Here is a 20181-nt window from a genome sequence, read left to right as displayed (position 1 = left end):
CGCTGCTTCTTGTGCTACAATGGAAGCCGAGACATTGGCCATCAGATGCTGCATCATGGTTGGGCTCATAAGTGTGCTAATGGAGTTGGCCACCACTTCCATGCTAAAAATCATGGGCTCCAAGTTCTGCGCAAAGCCCTATGGCAAGTTGGTGCTGGACTCCTCCATGTTCCTGAAATTGCATGCAAGCTTTCTGGCAGGCTTCCCAATGCACCAAGCATTTTGTTGTGTACACCCATCAGCCGCCTTCTGTAGTCTGCCCCATTGAAGTCCTTATCTGAGTCCTCTGCAGCAGAACCCATGTGCAACTTGGCGCTCCAATGAACTGGCACCTGTGCTATCCTTGCCCCCTGCCTAACCGCAGGCCAATCGTGTCTGTTGTCTCACCACATGAAGATCCCGCGGCTAAGCTATCCTCTAAATTATGTGCAGTGTCAGTATCTGAGCTGGTGGCTGTGAGTGTGAAATCGAGTGATGGTGTGTCTTCATCATCGCTGTCTTCTTGCTCTTCCACCATTTCCTGGGCAGGTTGCAGTTCTTGGGTATCTGAAAGGAGAAAAGCACAAGGGTAATACTGTGGTGAGGGGAGGGGGAAAGTAAGAGCTGCAAGCTTACACCATCTGCAGCTTGTAAATCAGAGAAATTGTAGGATGAGGGGGAAGTGGGATGTGAGAAGGAGGATTAGGTATGAGGAAACCGTCATCTTCAATGGTATCAGTCCCACCACTCGCCACGGCCCCAACAATGGCCATTCTAATAATGGCCAGCACCGTGAAGACCTGCAAGCATGCCTATCCCCCACCAGTTCATTCCTGCTGCCTCTGGTTGTGCGCCACCTTGTCCTGCAAGAGAGAGGGAAGTGTGTCAGTGAGTGTGGTGCAATCTGTTTGGGAGATGTGGCTGTCATGGTTGAATAGCTGGCAGTCTGTGCAAACTGCGATATGTGAATGTGAAGCTTGCAACAATGCTAAGTGAGTGGCAGTGAGGTAAAGCTATGAATGTAAGGTAGGAGTCCTGATTGATAGAGATTGTTAGTAGGTGAGTGATGAGAGTGCATTGAGCAGTGGCTGAGGCTGGTGGTGCAGTTAGTAGGAAATGGCAGTTGAAGATGCATTCACTGAGCTTGACTACGCATGTGAGGTCGTTGAACTTCTTGCAGCACTGGATCCAGGCCCTCCAGTGCTTGGCTCTTGGCATTGACTGCCACGGTAATCATCTCCCACTCTTTTTGAGCATGTGTCTTATTGTCTCCTGGCACCCTGTGGATACAGCACAGCTCTCTTCCTTTCCACTCACTCTATCAGGGTCTTCGGTGCAGCGTCGGAAAACCTTGGAACCCACTTGCTCCCACGTTGTGCCATCCCTCACTGTTTCGAAGGTCAGTTTCAGTTCCTGAACAACTTCCAGCATCTGCTCCAGCCAGAATGCACATCCCCTTTAAGAGCAGCAGGCTAGCTTTAACTGGTACAAGCCCCTCACGATTTTGGGACCCCTGCTGATGTGTGCAGCCCATCAACAGCCTGGTTAGTGCTGTCTGCTTGCTGAAATAATTGAAATGAGCAGGCAGCACGAATTTGGCATGCTGCCTGAAGTTGGCGTGCTGCCTACATTATATTGAACGGGCGCAGGTTAATCATGCATTGCTATCCCCATGCCCGCTTTTGGCGGTTGTTGAATTTAGCCCCCCTGGGGTCCAAGGAAGCGCCAAACTCACACCAATAAATTTCTTCTTTGAGTCTTAAAATTTAACGTTTCATCACATTCACCCATCATTCATGCACATCAGGCACAGCATGTTTTGGTGAATCTTTTCATTCTTTAATGTAGACTTATACTTTGCCATAAAAATGCATTAAAAAAACCAGAAAATACAGAGCCGGTCTCAGTGAGGATAAATGATATAAAAAATGCTGAAAAAATTGCAATTAAAAGACAAAAAAATTATTTGTTTCCTGCTGCATTTGAAAATCTGGTTACAATGTTGAGAGACCTCTGAACAAATTCAATTGGAGACGACTCCCATTTCATTTGGGTGCGTGGCCATTTCTATGGGCAGAGATTTGTTTTGATGGAAGGTTTGATGGACAGGCCTAGAAGATTAGGTGAATTGGGCATATTGTATTAAAATTTTGTGATCTTTGAAGCTACATCATTTAACAGACTTAACACACACAATGGATCCAACTGTGACTTGCCTGGTCTCTATGGCTTTGTGTCATACCATACAGTCTACCATGCAGGCCATGATCCTTACCAACGGATCCATTACAGACCCAATCCACGTCCGGACTGGGGTCAAGCAGGACTGTGTCATCGCTCCAACCCTCTTCTCAATCTTCCTCGCTGCCATGCTCCACCTCACAGTCAACAAGCTCCTCGCTGGAATGGAACTAAACTACAGAACCAGTGGGAACCTGTTCAACCTTCATCAACTCCAGGCCAGGTCCAAGACTACCTTAACGTCTGTCGTCGAGCTACAGTACGCGGACGACGCCTGTGTCTGCGCACACACTGAGGCTGAACTCCAAGTCATAGTCAACGTATTTACTGAGGCGCACGAAAGCATGGGCCTTTCGCTAAACATCCATAAGACAAAGGTCCTCCACCAGCCTGCCCTCACTGCACAGCACTCCCCCGCCCCCCCAATCATCAAGGTTCATGGCCCGGCCCTGGACAACATGGACCATTTCGCATAACTCGGGGGCCTCTTATCAACAAGAGCAGACATTGACGACGAGATTCAACACTGCCTCTAGTGCGCCAGCACAGTCTTCGGCCACCTGAGGAAAAGAGTGTTTGAAGATTACGCCCTCAAATCCACCACCAAGCTCATGGTCGACAGGGCTGTAGTAATACCCGCCCTCCTGTATGGCTCAGAGACATGGACCATGTACAGTAGACACCTCAAGTCAGTGGAAATATACCATCAACTATGTCTCTGCAAGATCCTACAAATCCCCAGGGAGGACGGACGCACCAACGTTAGCGTCCTCGACCAGGCCAACATCCCCAGCATTGAAGCACTGACCACACTTGATCAGCTCCGCTGGGCAGACCACATCGTTTACATGCCAGACACGAGGCTCCCAAAGGAAGCGCTCTACTCGGAACTCCTTCACGGCAAGCGAGCCAAAGGTGGGCAGAGGAAACATTACAAGGACACCCTCAAAGCCTCCTTGATAAAGTGCAACATCCCCACTGACACCTGAAAATCCTGGCCAAAGACCACCCTAAGTGGAGGACGTGCATCTGGGAGGGCACTGAGCACCTCGAGTCTCATCACTGAGAGCATGCAGAAATCAAATGCAGGCAACGGAAAGAGCGTGCGGCAAACCAGTCCCACCCACCCTTTCCCTCACCGACTATCTGTCCCACCTGTGACAGAGACAGTGGTTCACGTATTGGACTGTTTAGCCACCTGAGGATTCATTTTTAGAGTGGAAGCAAGTCTTCCTCGATTTCGAGGGACTGCCTATGATGATGATGATGATTACTGGACCATCTTCAGAGTTCATTATATTTTATTGTTACCATCAAAGTTTCAAAGTTTTGTGAGATTATTTATTTCTATTTTAAAATCAGGCAATTGATCTTAAGCCAATGGCTATGTTCGGAAGCCATTCTGATTGTATGCGTACCTAATCAAGATAATTGAGATAAGGACGTTTCACAATATGCAATGGCATAGGCAGCATTTGAGATCAAGCAAGACTATGGTAGGGATGTAGCTGAGTTGCAATTTTATGGTAAGTGATCATGTGGGGGCCCTTAGTATCAGCCTCAGTGTGTCCAGTAAATAATAATTGAAAAGCTCCCAGGAAGAATTGAAAACATTTCCCTGGCTGCAGTGGCTGTTGAGCATGTTCACCCTGGGTCTTCCATAACTTTTGATCAAAGTCAATGGCAATATTGTGCAAAATACAATATACCACTGTCATTTTACTCTCATTCGCTAGGGCATTTTGTAAGACCTGAATGGTCCAACCATCTGAAGCATTGGTTCAACACCCAAAATCCCTGCTCAGTGGCTGGTTTCAAATGTGCATTGTCATATCTGTTCTCTGCTGGAATATAGGATTATGCAGAGCAATTATTAATTATGGTTGCATCAAATAGCCCATATCTCTGCGAAGCCAGCATCCAGCTTTCCTTATTCTTAAAAGACCCATGTTAGGTTTGATTGCATCAGAATGAAAGCAACACATAGACCCCCAGGAAAGTATGCATTGACATGTATATTTTTCTGGTAGTAACATAGAAACATAGAAACATAGAAAATAGGTGCAGGAGCAGGCCATTCAACCCTTCTAGCCTGCACCGCCATTCAATGAGTTCATGGCTGAACATGAAACTTCAGTACCCCCTTCCTGCTTTCTCGCCATACCCCTTGATCCCCCGAGTAGTAAGGACTTCATCTAACTCCCTTTTGAATATATTTAGTGAATTGGCCTCAACCACTTTCTGTGGCAGAGAATTCCACAGGTTCTCTGGGTGAAGAAGTCTCTCCTCATCTCGGTCCTAAATGGCTTACCCCTTATCCTTAGACTGTGACCCCTGGTTGGAGATTATCACATTGCTGTTTGGGAGAACTTGCTATGTGCAAATTCTTACATTACAACAGTGACTACATTTCAAAAATATTTAATTGGCTGTAAAGCGCATTGGAATGAGCTGAAGTTATGAAAAGCGCTGTATAAATGCTTTATTTATTTATTTATTTAGTTGTATACCATTTGCACATTGGTACAATAATGGCACTTCCTGTTTAAGTACGCTACAGGATTGTTGGTAAGTTTTGATGGCTACATGCCTACAGTGATCGATGACCTTTATCCCTCAATTAACATAACTAAAACAGATGATCTGGTCATTATCACATTGCTGTTTGGGAGAACTTGCTATGTGCAAATTCTTACATGACAACAGTGACTACATTTCAAAAATATTTTAATTGGCTGTAAAGCGCATTGGAATGAGCTGAAGTTATGAAAAGCGCTGTATAAATGCTTTATTTATTTATTTATTTTGGACATGCTAGAAATTTGGACAAATGGTTACTGCTTTAGCTGCTGCAAAAAATGGTTGTTGTTGATCTGTATGCAGCTGGATGCATGAAAAAACAGAGCTTCAGTAACCTGCTTAATGGAGCAATGCACAGGAAACTGTCTGACTCCTGTGATATTACTTGAGAATGCCTGGAATCTCACTGTAACACAAAGTTGAGGACATTTGGGGCATTAGCTGCCACCAACAGTGCAGGGTGGCTAATAGATTGTTCTTGCAGATTTTCTTGAACCAGATGGCACATCTCAGTCACAGCCTTCCTGCTGAACCTGAGCCACTTTTGGCACAGCTTCTTCATAATGACCATAGCTGACTCTGTTGCAGTAGATCCACTGCCTGGGGTAGTTCCTGGTGAGAGTCATACACCTCTGATGGCCCCTTTTACTCTGAGGCCATAGTGACCTCCTCCTCCTCCAAGAGGGAAATCAAGCAATGACATTTGAATCCATGCTGTGCATTGTTGTATATGTTCTCTGCTGGAATACAGAGTTATGCGGAGCTGCACTATATAATTCTGTTACTAGTGTGCTGATAGTTTCAACTCCTAACAGCTGTTAAACTGATTAATAACAAGTCTGACCTGACATTAAGGGAGATGATTTCCTCAGTTTGTGCTACTGGCGAGAAACTTCACCAGCCAGCTGTGCACATCAAGAAATCGTGGGCATACGGCCCATGATTTTACATCAATTAAAATGATTGAAATGGAAATCGTGGTCTGGTGGCTGAGCTTCCGAGCTGGTAGCACAAACTCAAAAAATGTACCTTAATTACCCATTTTTGCCAGAGCCTTCTTGTGTTTCCAATAATTGGCATTTAACAAGACCTTAACCAAGAGTAACATTTTTAATACTATTTGCTAAGATTCATTACTCCTGTTTTGATGAATTAATAACAATGTTAAATATGGGCAGAAACCTGCTTTCATTGTCTGTTAGAGGTCCACCCCTTTTCTAGAAATATCTATGTTTTGATTTATCAAAAGGAGAAATTTTAAATCCTTTATTAGTACAACAGATTTTAAGGATTGCCGATATAATTACCAGAGGAAAGCAAAGTGTGAAATGATAAACATATTCTAAACCATCCTTTTGTTTAAGAAATAAAGCATAAATTAAGTGGACAGATCATTAGCATGAAATGAATGTTACCAACTATAAAAGAGTAAAGACGTGCATAGACTATGGAAATGAAGAAAGTTTAACAAAGTTTCCAAAAATCCACAAATGGCCCAGGGTTGTAGAAAATTGATTAATAACTTCAAAGGCGTGGCAACAAAAAGTGGAATCCAATGCAACACAGAAGCCTGAGAATATAAAACACACTCAAATGGCCCGAGTGAATTCAATAGCACTTCTATGCACACCTTGAGCAAGAAATCTTCCCCAGAGTCTCAGCAGCCTGGTAGGTATGAAATAAAGTTTTAAAAAAATAATTTCAGTTTCCTAAACAGTCAATGAAAGTAGTTTGCTAGTCATACATGTCAATTGTGACTCAGTGGTAGCACTCTTGCTTGAGTCAGAAAGTTGTGGATTCAAGCCCCACTCCAGAAATTTGAGCACATAATCCAGGCTGCCAGTGCAGCACTGAGGGAGGGTGTAATTGTCAGAGGTGCCGTCTTTTGGATGAGTCATTAACTGAGGCCCTATCTGCTCTCTCAGATGGACATCAAAATAGTGCCATGGGATATTTTGAAGAGTAGGATAGTTATAATATTCATCCCTCAACCAACATCACTAAAACAGATTATCTGGTCATTATCACATTGTTGTTTGAGGGGCCTTGTTTTTTGCAAATTGGATGTTGCGTTTCCTAAATTTAAACAGTGACTACACTTTAAAAGTACTTATTTAGCTGTATGGAGATTTGGGGTGTCCTGAGGTCGTAAAAGGTGCTATATAAATGCAAGCCAATCTGCTCATTACTCCTGTATGCATCCAGCAACAATCCTTCATTCTTCTCCAGGCTGCCATCATTCAGTGTTATCTTTTATTCCTCTGAAGGCTGCACTGCAGGAGTTTTGAGTCCAGCATCTGATTCTCAAAATGGAATGCAGCTTCATTTTAACCAACGCATTCTGAAAGACTTCGCACCATTGGCTCAGATTAAGGTATGGTTCCATTATAACATAATTCTAGAAAGAAACCACTTAATTATTTGGAATCTTTAGCAATGCTGATGGTAACTAAATATTCTCTCTGTCCTACTTGCTGCTTTTAGTCCTATTGGAATGGATCTTTTGGCCATTTGTGGCTCTGTAGTAGCCCTCTCACCTCTGGGTCATAAGATTGTGGGTTGAAGTCCCACTCCTGAAACTTGAGCAAAAATCTAGGTTGACACCCCAGTGCATTACTGAGGGAGTTCTGCACTGTCAGAGCTGCTGTCTTTCGGATGAGATGTTAAACCAAGATCCCATCTGTCCTCTCAGGTGAACATAAAAGATTCCATGGCACTATTTCAAAGAAGATCAAGGGAGTTCTCCCAGGAATGCTAGCCAATATTTATCCCTCAACCAACATCAGTGAAACAGATTATCTGGTCATTTATCTCATTGCTGTTTGTGGGTGCTTGCTGTTCGCAAATTGGCTACCAGGTGCCAGATTTTCAGCTTTCAGGTTTTATTGGCGAAAACGGTAGCGATACATGAAGCTTACCGTTTTCGTTGTGCTACCATTTTTAGGACGAACTTTCAGGTTTTACGTAGGGCGCAACGGTAAGGGGGGCATTGCACGAGGATTCGCAGCGCAAAAACGCATGTTTCACCAAATTTAGTCTTGGGCCGGGAGCGCTGCGAGAAATGTCTTGGGAGGAGGAAAATATTTTTTCCAAAAAACATTCAAAAAACATTTACAAGACACTTATCTATCGAATTGCTGAAAAAAAACATCAATTTACTTTTATGCAGGTTTTCATACTTATCGCTGCTGGCAGGGCTGCACCGACAGGTTTGGTATTCTGGGCGTGGCGTACGGGTCGAGAGAGAGCCGAAAGTCTGATGGTAACGCAATCCGCGGCGTTGCAAGTCATGCACCTTTCCTCGGTGGTATGTCCCATCGTCGCCGCAAACAACGAGCCGAAGATCCTGGCTGGGCTTTGCGACCAGGTTTTCGCCATGGAGGGTCAAATCGCGGCAAGAACCCGGTCACAAACTTCTCAAAAATCCGGCTCCACGTTTCCTACATTAAACAGTGGCTTCACTTCAAAAGTACTACATTGACTGTAAAGTGCTTTGAGATGTCCTAATATCGTGAAAGGCACTATGTAAATGTCGACTGGGTCTTCAGTGCATTGGGTACTCACTCTCTCCTCGGTGGAAGTGGAACAATTTCTGGAAAGTTGATCAATTGTGATTATAGTTTCACTGATATAAGAGATTTATTGCCATGTTAAACTGATCTCAGCATTTGCAAATCAGTGTCATTACTGCCCAAATGTGACATAAGTTCTCGACTGCAAATTCTTATATAAAAGCATGTAAATGTAAAAATTACATTCATTCAGGGAATCACTTACATAATCTTCCAGAGGAATGTTTAGCAAATGCTATTCTCTATTTGAAAACAAACACACTGGGGTAGAGTTTCCCCTAGGTTCACCCAAAATTGGCTAAATAAGCACAAAAGATCAAGGAATTTCAAGCGCAAGTTGTAGCCAGCGCAAATTGAGTTTCCATGATCTTTTGCGTTGGTTTAATAAACTTCGCGCCGGAAGCCGGCCCTATACACGCCCCAATGCAAATTAATTACCATGGAGAGTTTTTGCTAATTGTGCCCATTTGATGGCCTTCGAGGAAGCTCTTCAAATTAAGCTGCGTTTTAGGCACAAGAGCACTAATAGGCACCTTTTAAAAGCTGCTAAATATATAAAAATAAACATTTACTAAGAAACTGACTACTGTACTACATTGAAAATGTTTCTGTATAGTTTTTTAAAGTCATTTCCAATTATTTAAAATTGGATTACTCATAGGAGGTGGACCAGACAGTCTTATTAAAATACTTATTTTTTTATGATAAATCCATTTTCAGCTGCATTAATCAAACAGCACCAAGTTACCACTCTTAACTATATCAAGGAATATTTTTAATGCAAGGAAGAGAAAGTAAACATTTGCATTCTAAAACGCTGCCCGATTGCACTAATTCACATTTGGTAGCTAATGTAACCCCACTTTTTAAAAAAGGAGGGAGAGAGAAAACAGGGAATTATAGATCGGTTAGCCTGACATCGGTAGTGGGAAAAATGCTGGAATCAATTATTAAAGATCTAATAGCAGCGCATTTGGAAAGAGTGACAGGATCAGTCCAAGTCAGCATAGATTTATGAAACGGAAATCGTGCTTGACAAATCTTCTAGAATTTTTCGAGGATGTAACTAGTAGAGTGGGGATAATGGAGAACCAGTGTATGTGGTGTATTTGGACTTTCAAAAGGCTTTTGACAAGGTCCCACACAAGAGATTAGTGTGCAAAGGTAGGCAGTAAAGAAAGCAAATGGCATGTTGGCCTTCATAGCGAGAGAATTTGAGTTTATGAGCAGGGAGGTCTTGCTGTATTTGTACAGGGGCTTGGTGAGACCACAGCTTGAGTATTTTGTGCAGTTTTGGTCTCCTAATCTGAGGAAGGACATTCTTGCTATTGAGGGAGTGCAGCGAAGGTTCACTAGACTGATTCCTGGGATGGCTGGACTGACATACGAAGAAAGACTGGATCGACTAGGCTTATATTCACTGGAATATAGAAGAATGAAAGGGGATCTCATAGAAGCATATAAAATTCTGACGGGATTGGACAGGTTAGATGTAGGAAGAATGTTTCCGATGTTGGGGAAGTTCAGAATGCAGGACTAAGGATAAGGGATAAGCCATATAGGACCGAGATGAGGAGGAACCTTTTCACCCAGAGAATTGTGAACCTATGAAATTCTCTACCACAGAAAGTTGTTGAGTCCATTTCGTTGGATATATTCAAAAGGGAGTTAGATGTGACCCTTACAGCTAAAGAGATCAGGTGGTATGGAGAGAAGGCAGGAGTGGGGTACTGAAGTTGCATGATCAGCAATGATCATATTGAATGGTGGTGCAGACTCAAAGGGCCGAATATCCTGCTCCTGCACCTGTTTTTTATGTTTCTATATTTGGCGACATGCAAATGAATTTGAGCGGAAACTTGAACAAAAAATTCAATTCTGAAAACTAGTGCCCGGATTGCCGATTGTCCCAAAGCGGAAACTTTACCCCACATAATTTGAAGAAACTTGGGAGCATCGTGTCCAGATATAATTATATGATAATGACGCAAATAACATCATAGTTATGTCATCATAACAATGTCTCATGATCAAGTATAGTGCAATCTAAATAGTTGATCATGAATTTGATGCTTAATGCAGAATAAAAATTTGGTCTTTATTTGGAACTGATCTTAATATATTTAATTCTTAGTTACTTGCCACTTTTGGCACTTGTGCAGTATATTTTGTGTCACACCAATGCAAACTTGGAACATAATACAAAAAATTGCCATGATAGTACAACCACTTGAGGAGAAAGTCCTGCACTGCTGATGCTCCACACTGAAGCTGAAGCTCAGAATGCTTTTTATAATTTTTTAATTTTTAAAGTTGAAAAAATTTCTGGCAGCCTTCTGTACATTTCTTCTTCATTTAATTTCCAATGATTGAAAAAAGCTGACTGTTTCTGTCATCTCCCTTGAATCATTAGAACCCTCACTGGCAGTAGAAGGGTGGTAATCAGTATTTGGCATGAGCAATTGAGTATGCAGAGTTGAGCTTCAATCTCCCACTCAACAGTGATGTGAGCAGGTAGTATACCAATGGCTTCTACTCACATCATAGTTGGAAATGCAGTTGATAGCGTACCAGTGTAACTGGGACATTACAAAATAGTTGGGGATGCACTTGATGGAAGGGCAGATTGCAATTTTACCCTCTCCCCTCTTGGATTTGGGCTTGTATCTACTCCAGAGTGATGTATTGAAAGTCTCCGACATCCAATGGTTGTAAGACTCCCAAACCGTACCGATTTTGAACAGTTTCAATCTAAGTGAAATACATTTATATAATATTTCTATCTAAAATTTTAATACAGGTATTAACCCATTTATTTCCACTGTTGTTACTTAACTTGGTCTGTTAATACCTAAACATAATTTTTCAAATGCAATGGCAGTTTAGTTACCCTTCCTCTTCATTACCTTTTTGCTCAATTAAAATCGGTTATGATTTCTTTCTTGATTTAGAACATAGGAGCCAACTCTCCATTCTAGGATTTGCCATGGTGGATTTGGTTGATACACAAACTGGTCTTCTGTATTAATCTCCTGACAAACCGCATTGTGGCACTGGAGCTGTGGATGGATTCACTCTGGAGCATCTGTGATGCTGAGGATGTTGTGAATAGCACGTTTAGTGAGTTGGTCACACTGCAGGTAAAGGTTACACAGCCAGATAGGGAATGGGTGACCATCAGGCAGAGCAATGGAAGGAAGGTAGTGCAGGGGTCCCTTATGGACATCTCCCTCCAAAACAGATACACCGATTTGTTACTGTTGGAGGAGATGACTCATCAGGGGAAGGCAGCAGCAGCCAAGTCCATGGCACCAGGGGTGGCTCTGCTGCACAGGAGGGCAGGAAAAAGAGTGGGAGAGCTATAGTGATAGGGGATTCTATTGTAAGGGGAATAGAGAGGCTATTCTGCTGCACATATATGGAGAAAGAGTCAGACTGAACACTGTGAGCTCAAAGTAAAGTGTGACCTTAGTCTTGTATTGCAGGTCTCCAGAGTGCCTCTCCAACTTGTGAGGCCTCCTTAAATACCTGTGCTCCCAAGGGATTATGGGATCCCTTGGGACTCCAGGGGATGAACCCTCTGGTGGCTGTATAGAGAAAATACAAGTTCACATATATAATAACACTCACCCACAAAGTCAATAGTGTAACTATTTACAATGTGAGTCGATCTGGGGCCCTTCTTGCCCTGGTTGATCGTCTCGGTGTGAAAGCTGGTATTCTTGAATCATTTGTTGGGCCCTCGCTGGGCTGCTGTGCAGCTGGCCTTGCTGGGCTGTCTGGTGTGTTGGGTCCTGTTGGGCTGCTGTGGATGATGAGTTCTGCTTCGTGGTCAACCGTGGTGCCGGTTGCCACTGGTGTGTATGTTGGGGGGGTAAAAAAAGGTAGGGTCCAAGGTGGGTTGCTCAGGATAGTCCATGAATCTGAGTTTGATTTGGTCCAAGTGTTTCCGGTGAATGAGTCCATTTGAAAGTTTGACCCGAAACACCCTGCTCCCCTCTTTGGCCATGACAGTGCCGGGAAGCCACTTGGGATCTTGTCCATAATTCAATACAAATACAGGATCATTGATTTCAATCTCGCGTGACACATTTGCGCTATCATGGTATGCACTTTGTTGAAGCCACTGCTCTCTACCTGTTCATGTAGATCAGGGTGAACTAACGAGAGCCTTGTCTTAAGTGCTCTTTTCACGAGCAGCTCAGCAGGTGGGATCCTAGTGAGTGAGTGGGGTCTCGTGCGGTAGCTAAGCAGGACTCGGGATAGGCGAGTCTGCAGCGAGCTTTCAGTTCCCCTCTTCAAGCCTTGCTTGATGGTTTGCACTGCTCTCTCTGCCTCCCCATTGAATGCTGGTTTAAATGGGGCAGATGTGACATGTTAGATCCCGTTACGGGTCATGAATTCTTTGAACTCAGCACTGGTAAAACATGGCCTGTTGTCGCTCACCAGGGATAAGCCGTGAGTGGCAAACATGGCCCGCAGGCTTTCAGTAGTGGCAGCGGACGTGCTAGCTGACATAATCTCACATTAAATCCACTTGGAATACGCGTCTACAACTACAAGGAACATTTTACCCAAGAACGGGCCTGCATAGTCGACGTGTACCCCAGACCATGGTTTGGAGGGCCAAGACCATAAACTTAGTGGCATCTCCCTAGTACATTGCTTAACTGCGAGCATGTATTACATCTGTGAACGCAGGACTGTAAATCCGCATCGATACTGGGCCACCATACATGGGATCTGTCTATCGCTTTCATCATTATGATGCCTGGATGTTACTGTGGAGGTCATTGATAAAGGTCCCTCTGCCCTTCTTGGGGACCACCACACAAATGCCTGAATAGACATTTCATCTTTGCGCCACTGGAGCGCTTAATCTCTTCCTGCATTTCCACTTGGACACTGGACCAGCTCTCGTGAAGCATACAGCTTTTGATGAGAGATAATAAGGGGTCCTGGCTTGTCCAGGTTTTGATCTGCCGGACAGTGACGGGTGATTGCTCGCTCTCAAATGCTTCCATAACCATGGCTAGATCTGCGGGCTGTGCCATTTCCATCCATGTAGTGGGCAATGGTAGCCTACTGAGAGCATAGGCGCACTTTTCTGCGCCTGACCTGTGGCGGATGGTATAGTTGTGTGTGGACAACGTGAGCACACATCCCTGGATGCGGGCCGATGTGTTGGTATTTATCCCTTTACTATCGGAAAACAGGGATATGAGTGGCTTATGGTCAGTTTCCAATTCGAATTTTAGCCCAAACAGGTATTGATGCATTTTCTTTACCCCATCGACACACGCTAACACTTCTTTCTCAATCATGCTGTCGGCTCTCTCAGCCTTAGACAGACTCCTGGATGTATAAGCAACCGGTTGCAATTTCCCAGAATCATTAGCTTGTTACAATACACACCCGACGCCATATGACGACGCATCACATGCTAGTACCAAACGCTTACATGTATCATACAGCACAAGCAATTTGTTTGAGCGTAACAATTTTCTCGCTTTTACAAAGGCATTTTTTTTGCTTTTGCCCCAAACTCATTCATCCCCTTTTCATAGTAAAACATACAGTGGTTATAACAGTGTGCTAAGACCCGGTAAGAAGTTACCAAAGTAGTTCAAGAGTCCCAGAAACAACTACAGCTGCGTCACGTTCTGTGGCCTCAGTGCGTTCTTGATTGCCTCTGTCTTCGCCTTGGTGGGCCTGATGCCATCTGCCGCAATCCTCCTTCACAAGAACTCCACTACAGGCGCCAGGAAAACGCACTTCGACAATTTTAACCTGAGCCCCACGTGGTTGAGTCGATTAAGAATCTCCTCCAGGTGCTGCAGATGCTCGACTGTGTTCCGACCTGTGACCAAGATGTCATCCTGGAAGACCACGGTGTGCGGGATCGACTTTAGTAAGCTTTCCATGTTTCTCGGGAATATCATCGCTGCTGATCGGATTCCAAACAGGCATCTGTTATAAACAAAAAGATCTTTGTGCGTGTTGATGCAGGTGAGAGCCTTTGATGGTTCCTCCAGTTCCTGCATCATGTAGGCTGAAGTCAGATCCAGCTTCATGAACGTCTTTCCTCCCGCCAGCGTTGCAAAGAGGTCATCGGCCTTTGGTAGTGGGTATTGGTCCTGCAGGGAGAAACGATTGATAGTTACTTTTTAATCGCCACAGATTCTGACGCCATCTCCCTTGAGGACAGGAACAATTGGACTGGCCCACTCGTTGAACCCGATCGGGGAAATTATGCCCTCTCTTTGCAGCCGGTCAAGCTCGATCTCTACCCTTTTTCTCATCATGTACGGTACTGCTCTCGCCTTGTGATGGATGGGTTGCACCCCCGGAATTAGGCAGAATTAGGTGCTCTTTGGAATTTCCCGATGCCTGGTTCGAACAGCAAAGGAAATTTGTTTAAGACCTGGGCACATGAAGTGTCGTCAGTGGGCGATAGCGCTCGTACGTCGTCCCAGTTCCAGCGTATCTTTGCCAGCCAGCTCCTGCCGAGCAGCGTGGGACCATTGCCCGGTACCACCAAGAGTGGTAGCTTGTGCATGACTCCACCGTAGGAGACCTTTCTGGTAGCACTGCCGATTACAGGAATCAGTCCTTTTGTGTAAGTTCTTAGTTTCGTGTCAACTGGATTTAAAACTGACCTTGAGGCCTTGTTGCACCACAATCTTTCAAAAGTCTTTTTGCCCATGATGGTCTGGCTCATGCCCGTGTCCAGCTCCATTGACACCGGGAGTCCATTTAGTTCAACATTCAGCATTATCAGGGCACACTTTGTGATAAATGTATGCTCCCCATATACCTCTGCCTCCTCGGTCTCAGGCTCTGGTTCGTCGTGATCCTCTGTGGATCTGTCCTCCTCTGTCACATGGTGGTTTGCAGATTTAACAGGATTTGCAGCTCGCCTGCACACTCGTTGGAGGTGTCCCATTGTTCCACAGCCCTTGCAAACGTGCCCTTTGAATCGGCATGAATGGAAACGATGATCACGCCCTCAGCGCCAACAAGGTGTTAATGGCCTTGCATTCATCACTCTTGATGGTGGACTCTGAGACATCTGTGGATGTGTAGCTGCAGTTTTGTGTGACCTGCCCTGTACGTTACGATTCGAAAACAACATCACTTTGTTCACAATACTTGTAGCAGCACTTGTGTGCTAAGAGATTTGCTTTGTATTGTCACTGGTGGCAATGAACGCCTGGGCTATTGCTATGCCCTGACTAAAGGTTGTGGTCTCTACAGTCAAAAGTTTGCGAAGTATGGTTTTGTGGCCAATGCCAAGTACGAAAAAGTCTCTGAGCATGTGCTCCAAATGTCCTCAAATTCGCAATGTCCTGCAAGGCGTCTTAGCTCGGCGGCATAACTCGCCACTTCCTGGCCTTCAGACCTTTTGTAGGTGTAGAACTGGTACCTTGCCATCAGAACGCTTTCCTTCGAATTCAAATGCTCTCGGACCAGTGTGCACAAATCGGCGTACGATTTCTCTGGAGGTTTCGCTGGAGTGAGCAGATTCTTCATGAGGCCATACGTTGGTGCCCCACAGATGGTGAGGAGGATCGCCTTTCATTTGGCAGCGTTCTCTTCCCCATCTAGCTCATTGGCTACAAAGCATTGGTCGAGTCACTCCACAAAAGTTTCCCAATCATCTCCCTCCGAGAATTTCTCCAGGATGCCCACTGTTCTCTGCATCTTTGTGTTCTCTATCTGTATCTCATCGCGAGTTCTTATGTATGGAGAAAGAGTCAGACTGAACACTGTGAGCTCAAAGTAAAGTGTGACCTTCGTCTTTTATTGCAGGTCCCCAGAGTGCCTCTCCAACCTGTGAGGCCTCCTTAAATACCTGTGATTGCAAGGGATTATGGGATCCCTTGGGACTCCAGGGGATGAACCCTCTGGTGGCTGTACAGCTTAAATACAAGTTCACATATATAAGAGTATGTTGCTTCCTTGGTGCAATGGTCAAGGATGTCTCAGAGCGGCTGCAGAGCATTCTGGAGCGGGAGGGTGAACAACCAGCTGTCGTGGCATATATAGGTACCAACGATATAGGTAAAAAATGGGATGAGGTACTACAAGCTGAATTTAGGGAGCTAGGAGTTAAATTAAAAAGTAGGACCTCAAAGGTAGTAATCTCAGGATTGCTACCAGTGCCACATGCTAGTCAGAATAGGAATTGCACGATAGCTCAGGAGAATATGTGGCTTGAGGAATGGTGCAAGGGAGAGGGATTCAAATTCCTGGGATATTGGAACCGGTTCTGGGGGAGGTGGGACCCGTACAAACCGGACGATCTGCACCTGGGCAGGACTGGAACCGATGTCCTAGGTGGAGTGTTTGCTAGTGCTGTTGGGGAGGGTTTAAACTAAAATGGCAGGGGGAATGGGAATCTATACAGGGAGGAATAGGGAAGTAAAAATGGGGCAAAAGGAAAAGGTAGGAAGGAGAAAAGCAACAGTGAAGGGCAGAGAAATCAAGGACAAAAATCAAAAAGGGCCACATTACATTATCATCATCATAGGCGATCCCTCGAAGCGAGGATGACTTGCTTCCACGCCAAACAAGGATAAGTTCACAGATGTTTCAATGAAGGGCTTAGTATTCCAGGTCCCGAACTAAATCCTGTAGGGTGGAAGATGCCTGTGCGTGGATTTTTTTAACATGTGGTGGCTGTTGCGCACCAGCCACCACACAGGCTTGACAGAGCTAGGTCTTGGTCCAGTGGCAAGGATTGGCCATGACGACTGGAGACCAGCTCTGCTGCATGGACTTAGTGCGCACCTATATCACAGTGTGGGCTGGCCTGTGCTGCCCTGGTGGGGTAGCGTTACTGGTTAAAAAGGAGATTAACACAATAGTAAGGAAGGACATTAGCTTGGATGATATGGAATGTATATGTGTAAAACTGCAAAACACCAAAGGGCAGAAAACATCAGTGGAAGTTGTGTACAGATCACCAAACAGTAGTATGGAGGTTGGGTATGGCATCAAACAGGAAATTAGGAATGTGTGCAATAAGGGTACAGCAGTTATCATAGGTGACTTTGATTTACATATTGATTGGGATAAACAAACTGGTAGCAATGCTGTGGAGGAAGATTTCCTGGAATGTATAAGAGGTAGTTTTCTAGACCAATATGTCGAGGAACCAATGAGAGAGCAGGCCACCCTAGGCTGGGTCTTGTGTAATGAGAGAGGATTAATTCGCAATCTGGTCGTGCGGGGTCCTTTGGGAAAGAGTGACCATAATATGGTAGAATTCTTCATTAAGATGGAGAGTGACACAGTTAATTCAGAGACTAGGGTCCCGAACTTAAAAAAAGGAAACTTCGACGGTATGAGACATGAATTGGCCAAGATAGACTGGAGAATGATACTTAAAGGGTTGACGGTGGTTAGGCGATGGCAGACATTTAAATATCACATGCATGAACTACAAAAATTGTACATCCCTGTGTGGCATAATAATAAAAAAGGGAAGGTGGCTCAACCATGGCTAACAAAGGAAATTAGGGAAAGTGTTAAATCCATGGAAAAGGCATATACATTGGCCAGAAAAAGCAGCAAACCTGAGGACTGGGAGAAATTTAGAATTCAGCAGAGAAGGACTAATTAGGAGGGGGAAAATAGAGTATTAGAGTAAGCTTGCAGGAAACATAAAAACTGATTGCAAAAGCTTCTATAGATATGTGAAGAGAAAAAGATTAGTGAAGACTAATGTTGGTCCCTTGTAATCAGAATCAGATGAATTCATAATGGGGAGCAAGGAAATGGCAGACCGATTGAACAAATACTTTGTGTTATATCTTGGATAAAGAGTTAGACTAGATACTGAAAGCTCAAAGTAAGTGTGGCCATAGTCCTTTATTACAGATCTTGGAGTGCCTCTCCAGCCTGTGAAGCCTCCTTATATACAGGTGCTCCCAAGGGATTGTGGGATTCCCTTGGGACTCCAGGGGATAAGCCCTATGGTGGTTAGACATGGCAATTACAGGTTTACATACATAACAACATAACTATTTACAATGTGAGTCGATCTGGGGCCTTCCTTTCCCTGGTTGATCGCCTCGGTGCAAATGCGAATGTTGGTGAGTCGTTTGTTGTGCCTTTGCTGGGCTGCTGCGCAGCTGGCCTTGCTGGACTGCTGGGGGTGGTGAGTTTTGCTGGGCTGCTGCGGGTGATGGGTTCTGTTTCGTGATCAACCGCTGGGTCGGTTGCCACATGTGTGTGTTGGAGGGTTGAAAAAGGTAGAGTCTATTGTGGGTTATTCTGGATAGTCCGTAAATCTGAGTTTGGTTTTGTCCAAGTGTTTTCTGCAGGTGAGTCCATTTGCGAGTTTGACCACAAACACCCTACTCGCCTCTTTGGCCAAAACAGTGTCAGCAATCCACTTGGGACCTTCTCCATAGTTCAACACAAATACAGGATCATTTACTTCAATTTCGTGTGGCACATTTGCGCGATCATGATACGTATTCTGTTGAAGCCGCCTGCTCTCTCCCTGTTCGTATAGATCAGGATGGACTAAGGAGAGCCTTATCTTAAGTGCCTTTTTCATCAGCAGTTCAGCAGGAGGGACCCCGGTGAGCAAGTGGGGTCTTGTGCGGTAACTAAGCAGGACTCGGGATAAGAGAGTCTGCATTGAGCCTTCAGTTACCCTTTTCAAGCTCTGCTTGATTGTTTTGAACTGCTCATTCTGCCTGACTGTTGGACGCTGGCTTAAAAGGGGCAGACATGACATGTTTGACCCCATTGTGGGTCATGAATTCCTTGAATTCGGCACTGGTAAAGCACGGCCCATTGTCACTTACAAGGACATCAGGCAGGCCATACGTGGCAAACATGGCCTGTAGGCTTTCAATGGTGGCAGTGGTCATGCTTGCCGACATTATCTCACATTCAATCCACTTGGAGTAGGCATCTACAATCACTAAAAACATTTTTCCAAAGAATGGGCCTGCATAGTCGACATGAACCCTAGACCACGGTTTGGTGGGCCAAGACCATAAACTTAGTGGTGTCTCCCTGGGTACATTGCTTAACTGGGAACATGTATTACATTTGTGCAGACAGGACTCTAAGTCTGCAACAATACCGGGCCACCACATGTGGGATCTGGCTATCCCTTTCATCATTACAATGCCTGGGTGGGTACTGTGGAGATCACTAATGAAAGAGTTCCTGCCCTTTTTTGGCATAACTACCCGATTACCCCATAGGAGGCAGTCTGCCTGTATAGACATTTCATCTTTGCACCTTAGGTACGGCTTTATTTCTTCCTGCATCTCTAACGGGACACTAGACCAAATCCCGTGGAGCATACAGTTTTTTACTAAGGACAGTAAGGGGTCCTGGCTCGTCCAGGTTCTAATCTGTCGGGCGGTAGCAGGTGATTGCTCACTCTCGAATGCTTCCATTGCCATAACTAAATCTGCGGGCTGTGCAATCTCCACCCCTGTGGTGGGCAATGGTAGCCTGCTGAGAGCATTGGCACAGTTTTCTGTGCTTGGCCTGTGGCAGATGGCATAGTTGTATGCGGACAACATGAGCGCTCATCTCTGGATGTGGGCCGATGCATTCGTATTTATCCCCTTATTTTCAGAAAAGTGGGATATAAGCGGCTTATGATCGGTTTCTAATTCAAATTTGAGCATCTTCTTTACCCCATAAACACACGCTAACACTTTTTCAATCATACTGTAGGCCCTCTCGGCCTTAGATAGACTTCTGGATGCATAAGCAACCGGTTGCAATTTCCCAAATTCATTATCTTGTTGCAATACACACGCGACCCCGT

Source organism: Pristiophorus japonicus, chromosome 10 (genome assembly GCF_044704955.1).
Source record: "Pristiophorus japonicus isolate sPriJap1 chromosome 10, sPriJap1.hap1, whole genome shotgun sequence".
Taxonomy (NCBI): Eukaryota; Metazoa; Chordata; class Chondrichthyes; family Pristiophoridae; genus Pristiophorus; species Pristiophorus japonicus.
Note: the sequence above shows the minus strand (reverse complement) of the source record.